This window comes from Podarcis gaigeae (assembly GCF_964106915.1).
Source record: "Podarcis gaigeae genome assembly, chromosome: 6".
Lineage (NCBI taxonomy): Eukaryota > Metazoa > Chordata > Lepidosauria > Squamata > Lacertidae > Podarcis > Podarcis gaigeae.
This window is the reverse complement of record NC_139682.1, coordinates 1,037,960-1,044,605: the sequence shown is the minus strand read 5'-3', so window position 1 is coordinate 1,044,605 and position 6,646 is coordinate 1,037,960. Positions and strand designations below refer to the sequence as shown.

Genomic DNA, 6,646 nt, shown 5'->3' with positions numbered 1-6,646 from the left:
GAAGACATCAGCACCAAGCAGTTGGGCACCATCATGAGGGTGCTGGGCTAGGTGCCCATCAAAGAGGAGCTGGATGCCATCATAGAGGTGTGGAGCATATGGGCATGGCCAGGATTTGGGGGGGGCAGGACTTTTGTTAGGGGGGCTGAACCGAGCTACCTGTGACTTGTTTGGTCAGTTTGCTGAGTATTTTTATTTACTTGATTTGTGGTTACGCCCCGGTGGAGGAAGAAGGGAGGCGTGGGCTGGAGAGCGCGACCCTCACCCTGGACTGGGTTCCTCCTTGCAGGCAATGGAGCCAACGGCTTTGCAGGGCGCTTGCAGCAGGGGATACGGCGGCAGATTTGACAAGCCAATGAGGAGGCGAAGGTGGAGGAAGCTGGCTCTGTAAAGGACAGGTGATGCTAGGACACGTCCACCACATATGGAGGAAATTCCCCTCCTTCTCCTTACACTTCCAACCATTTTTATCTTGTGGGGCTGGACTATCTTTTGAAGAAAACCACCACCACCCCGCCAACTCTCCCCTCCCTTCTCCACAGCACCGGACGAGCCCCAGTGACTGCTTACCTGTGCCTTGCAAGCGGCAGGGGTGGGCGGCAGTGGCGGTGGAGGGGCAACTGATCCCCAGTTGCATATTCCTGCATTGCAAGGGGGTGGGACTTGATGACCCCCAGGGTCCCTTCCAACTCTACATACACTTCTGTTCTTCTATGACCCTCTTTCACCTCCGTTATGCCGCCAGGCAGGAGCTCTGGGCCGTGAGGAAAGAAGGCAGCCCCACAGGCCTCTGTCGCTGGACCCTGGGACTTTGCCCAGGCCAGGCCACGGTGGCTGCGTCCTCATTCAATGGGCAGAGGTTGTAGGGCTTGTGTCCCACAAGGGATGGAGGAGCAATGGAGGAATCTAGAGGGGCCTTTGAAACACCTCCCCCTTGCAGCTTCTTTCCCACATAAGCCCACTTCTGGTCTTTAGAGGGGGCGCAAGGGTGGGGGTCAAGGCATGGGGCGCTGTACAAACATATGCTTAAGAGAGACATTGTCCTTGCCACATCTCCAACGCTCAGCTCGGGGAAAGCCACATAGCTGTATTAAACGAAAAATCTGCCCTTATTCCTTTCTGGGGGACACAAGAGCCCTTATAGAGTCCTTTGTAGGTTCTCCATTGGTCAGAGGAAAAACAGAGGCCAACCAGAGAATATTGAGAAGCAATGCAGCTCGTAAGCCTGATCTTTATTGATCTGTTGCAACAGGGTGCTCCCCTCACACGCAGGAAAGGAGGAGGACCCAAAACCCAGGTGTACCTGCCCTTATAAAGACATTTTAAATTGCCCGCCTTGGAGTCCAAGACCACCCCCAGAAACATCATACCTACATCACAGAAAGGGTGGTCTACAACAGAATTCTGAGTGTGTTGTTTATCTCCTGTCTGGCCGGTTACCTGTTAATGCTTACTTGATTGGATAGCCTGGGGAGCCTGGCCAGTCTTTTGTACAGTAATGGCAAATACTTAGTTCCTGAGCCAGGTCACAGGCTCACCCTATTCATACACATGTTTTTGTTTTACAGGTCCTCTGTCGTCCCCTTCTTCTTGTGCCTTCCATCTTTCCCAACATCAGGGTCTTTTCCAGGGAGTCTTCTCTTCTCATGCGGTGGCCAAAGTCTTGGAGCCTCAGCTTCAGGATCAGTCCTTCCAGTGAGCACTCAGGGCTGATTTCCTTCAGAATGGAGAGGTTGGATCTTCTTGCAGTCCATGGGACTCTCCAGAGTCTCCTCCAGCACCATATGGTCTTTCCCTATTGCCTGTTCATTGAGCAAGCGCAGAAAGAACTCTCTCTAAGCAGCACCTTTCTGCACGTGATCTCTTTGCATTCCTTTCTATATATGGGAATGCCTGAGGGAACAGGGCCCCCAGCAAGGCCATCCATAGTACAATAAGAACAAAGGGGGGGACTGGAAATCATCCCTTTCTTATGCAGACACTTTGGAATGTGGTTTCACAAGATAAAGGTTGGGGGTCAAGGCACGGGGCGCTGTACAAACATGCTTAAGAGAGGCATTGTCCTTGCCACATCTCCAGTGCCCAGCTCGGGGAAAGCCACATAGCTGTATTAAACGAAAAATCTGCCCTTATTCCTTTCTGGGGGACACAAGAGCCCTTATAGAGTCCTTTGTGTTACGATATTGAAGCAATGCAGATGCAAACTGCTAGCTTGAAAGCAAAACATAATGGGAATGTTGGGACTGTCCGTGGGAAACAGAGGGACAGTCATTTCACAGTGCGAAGCACCGGACTTAGCTCAGAGTGTAATATGAGCTGTACAGGAAGTACAGGAAGTGTTTGTCACTAGACTGCTGGAGTTTGAAGAGAGCAGTCATGTTTTTTGTAATGCTGCAAAGACAGAAATAAAGGCATGTAAATACATTTCTGTGTATCTCTTTCCCCTGCCCGGAGGGGCAGGAAAGGGGGGGGGTGTTCTTCTTACGCTGAGAAGGATCGCCTATTGCGACCTAGCCTGGATCTTGCTGGGGAATGCAGCCAGGGAGGTCAACAGGAGATCAAGCCTGGGAGAGTTGCCAGTTTCTCCTGATATGGGCTTGATTTCTGACACTTTGTAGGTTCCCTATTAGTAGGAGAAAATAACAGAGGCCAACCATAGAATATTGAGAAACAAAGCAGCTAGTAAGCCTGATCTTTATTGAACTGTTGCAACAGGGTGCTCTCCTCACACGCAGGAAAGGAGGGGGACCCAGAAGAAAGGTGTGTCCACCCTTATATAGACATTTTAAACTGCCCACCTTGGAGTCAAAGACCACCCCCAGAAACATCATACATACATCACAGAAGGGGGGTAGCTCAAGACCACCCCCCAGATACATCATACCTACATCACAGAAGGGGTGTAGCTCAAGACCACCACCCCAGATACATCCTACCTACATCACAGAAAAGGTGGTCTACAACAGAAATCTGAGTGCATTGTTTACCTCCTGTCTGGCAGGTTACCTGTAAATGGTCACTTGATTGGATACTCTGGGGAGCCTGGCCAGTCTTTTGTAATGACAAATACTTAGTTCCTGAGCCAGTCTGGGCTTGGGCCAGGCAAAAGCTATGGTCAGGCAAAGAATATTAGACACCGAGAGACAACAGGACTGCGCAAGGTGCCCCGACTATAAAATTGGAGAAATTGAGAGAGAGATAGCTGCACCCGCAGCATATCTCTTCTTTCTTGAAATGCAAGAAGGGCCTTGACACTCGCCAGAAGCTCAGCTCTTCCCTCGCCTGGATGGAGCCTTTAGAAAAGACCCCTATGCTCAGAGACTTTGACTGTCCATTGGGAGAGATAGGAAGCCCAGAATACTTGTTCTTTAGATGTCCCTTTTATGAAGAGGCATTTTGGACTTCTGCCTGTCCAGTGTGCTTCCCTGTGCCAAAACAACACTGCTTTATTTACAAGCAGAAAATTACACCGTCCGAACTTTCAGACATCTTTCTCCTAGTTCCAACACACTCCGACTCCTTGCTCAAACAGGCTCCGACTGAAAACGAAAGCAGACTCACAGAACAAAGGAACTGTGACGTGACATCCTGACTTCCCGTAGAAGTCCCTCCCTCAGACACGAAGCACCAGAAGGTTAACTCTTTAACCACCAAACTCTACGAGGCACGTAGTAAGATCATTGATCCCCTACTGGTGAGGCTCCCCGACCTCCCGCCAAAGCAAAAATTTGACCTTTTGCTGTTAGGCAAAGATGATCTGGATGGTCGCCAGATTCTGTGTACAAATCCGTAGGCGCAGACCGTCGCCCAACTCAAAGTAGTCCGGCATGAAAATCCCCAAACTTGGGTCCATGGGTGAGTCTGAGTCAACTCCCTGGGATAGTTTATTGTTGTACATTGTTTCTAAATTTATTGTTGTACATTGTTTTAATTGTCTGTTTTAACCATATTTGCACATCAGTTTCTTTTTAAAAAAAAGATATTTATTAAGAATTTTCAGAATTACAAAAAAGAGAGATAAAGAAAAAAAGAAAAAAAGAAAAAAAGATACATAAAACCAATACAACAACACGACAACATCAAAAAAGAAAAATACAAATCCCATATTACATATCTTATATTTCATTTGCTTGTCTCCTTGATCTCCTCACACCTCCCTTTTCGTATTCTAGCTTAATTAATTATTTCAGCAAATTCTTTCCCTCTTTTTCAATTATTGTTAAATAATTTATCTTGACAATCTAGCCTATTAATTAACTCAGCATATCCTTTCCATCTTTCACCATATTCGGTTATTCAATTTGCCTTACTTTATTTAACCTTATCTTACCGTAAAATACCTTAAAACTTAAAACTTAATGCTTATTTATACATAACTCCTTATATCATTTCTACTAAAGCCAGTTTCATTCCAATATTTCCCCTAATATTCATTAATTTTACACTAATTCCCAAAATAAAAAATTTTCTTTATAGACTTTCTTCCAATATTCATCCGTCCCTTCTTCCTGGTCTCGGGTTATGTCAGTCCTTATTGTCCATTCCATCTAGTCCGTCAACCTGGTAGTCTTATGTCCGAGGCTCTTAAATCTCTTCCATGCCCCTTCTGCAAATCTTTTTCTTCTTGTTTATACTTGCACTTTTCCTTGTCTTTTTTTATCTCTTTCTTGATTTTTTTCCTTTCTCAACGAGGAGTAGGTCTCTGGGGGATTCCAGCCCATAATTGTCTCCATCTCCCCTCATCAGACCAGCCCATTTCCCACAGTCCCACTCCCCACAGTCATCAATATAATCCAAAAAATATTTAACAGCATATTTCAAAGTCCCTCCAAAGTTAAGAGCCTCCTCAGCTCCAGGCTCCCCCTGGTCCACTCCAAATTCAATCTTCCAAAACAGCGGCTTATGCTCCTGCAGGGCTTCAGATCCCTCCATTTGAATTGCTTGAGGTGCAGCCGCAGCCTCCTCCATTATCATCTACCCTTGTACTTGTCCAATCAAGCCAGTTTCCTGAATTGGTCCCTGTATGATTCCTGTGTCAATATTCCCTGTTTGTCCACATTCACTAACTGTAGCAGTCATCAAATCCAACTTCTCATTCATCAAATCCATCTTCTCATGCAACTGCTCCAGCAAAGCATTTGTCTTGCAAAAAGCAAGCACCAAAACTTCCTCCCAATATATTTTTATTCAAGGTCAAAAGACTGGTCCCACGATGTTAATCTCGCAGCTGTAAAGTCACCAAGTAAACTGCAGCAACAATTTGACAAGCTCCCTCTAGAGGAGACAATTTCTTTTCTTTTTTTAAATATATTTATTGAAATTTTCAAGGAATACAGAAAAAAAAAGAAAAGAACAAACAAAAAGAGAAAAAATATTCACCTTTTAAGCCTTATTTTCAATGACATATTTCCATGACTTCCCCACACCTCCCCTTCTTGTATTCCAATTCCATATGTTTGATTCAACAAGTTCTTATCCCCAATTTTTAACCTTATTATATTTAGTTCATTATTATATTTAGTTCCTTATTATATAACCAATTCTACCTTATAAACCTCAGTCTTTATACTTTAGAATCTTTTTCTAAGATTGACCCCTGTTCTCTTCCACGATGTGGACAGGCTGCTTGGACGAGTGAAACCGACCACCTGTCTCCTTGATCCTTGCCCATCCTGGCTGATAAAAGCGAGCCGGAAAGGGCTGGGCGATGGGCTTTGCGGGGTGGTGAATGTTTCCCTCTGTGAGGGAGCCTTCCCAGACCCGCTGAAAGAGGCGGTCATTAAACCGCTTCTTAAAAAAACATCTTTAGACCCGGCCAATTTGGCCAACTATCGCCCAGTCTCAAATCTGCCATTCTTGGGCAAGGTGATTGAGCGGGTGGTTGCTGAACAACTCCAAGCACGCCTGGAGGAAACGGACCATTTGGATCCCTTCCAATCGGGATTCAGGCCTCACCATGGGACTGAAACTGCCTTGGTCGCGCTGGTTGATGATCTCCAGCGGGCTAGGGACAAAGGTGAGAGCTGTTTCCTAGTTCTGCTGGATCTCTCAGCGGCCTTTGACACCATCGACCATAACATCCTTCTGGACCGTCTAGAGGGGCTGGGAGCTGGGGGCACTGTCATACAGTGGTTCCGCTCCTTCCTCCTGGGCCGTGTCCAGAAAGTGGGGGGGGTGAGTGTTCAGACCCCTGGGCTCTCACTTGTGGGGTGCCTCAGGGTTCTGTCCTCTCCCCCATGCTTTTTAATATCTATATGAAGCAGCTGGGAGAGATCATCAGGGGGTTTGGACTGGGTGTTCATCAGTATGCAGATGACACCCAGCTCTACCTCTCCTTTAAATCAGAACCAGTGAAGGCGGTGAAGGTCCTGTGTGAGTGCCTGGAGGCGGTTGGAAGTTGGATGGCGGCTAACAGATTGAGGTTGAATCCTGACAAGACAGAAGTACTGTTTTTGGGGGACAGGAGGCGGGCAGGTGTGGAGGATTCCCTGGTCCTGAATGGGGTAACTGTGCCCCTGAAGGACCAGGTGCACAGCCTGGGAGTCATTTTGGACTCACAGCTGTCCATGGAGGCGCAGGTTAACTCTGTGTCCAGGGCAGCTGTCTACCAGCTCCACCTGGTACGCAGGCTAAGACCCTACCTCCC

At 47.0% G+C, this 6,646-nt stretch overlaps 1 long non-coding RNA gene across 1 annotated transcript; it reads right to left on the bottom strand.

Annotated features, from left to right (window-relative positions):
* Positions 1-2,677: 2,677 nt before the first annotated feature.
* Positions 2,678-3,202, bottom strand: LOC310847290. Its single transcript, XR_014565767.1, has 2 exons — positions 2,937-3,202; positions 2,678-2,884 (listed from the first exon to the last, which is right to left on the bottom strand). It is a non-coding gene; the product is annotated as an uncharacterized lncRNA (long non-coding RNA).
* Between the last annotated feature and the right edge of the window lie 3,444 nt (positions 3,203-6,646).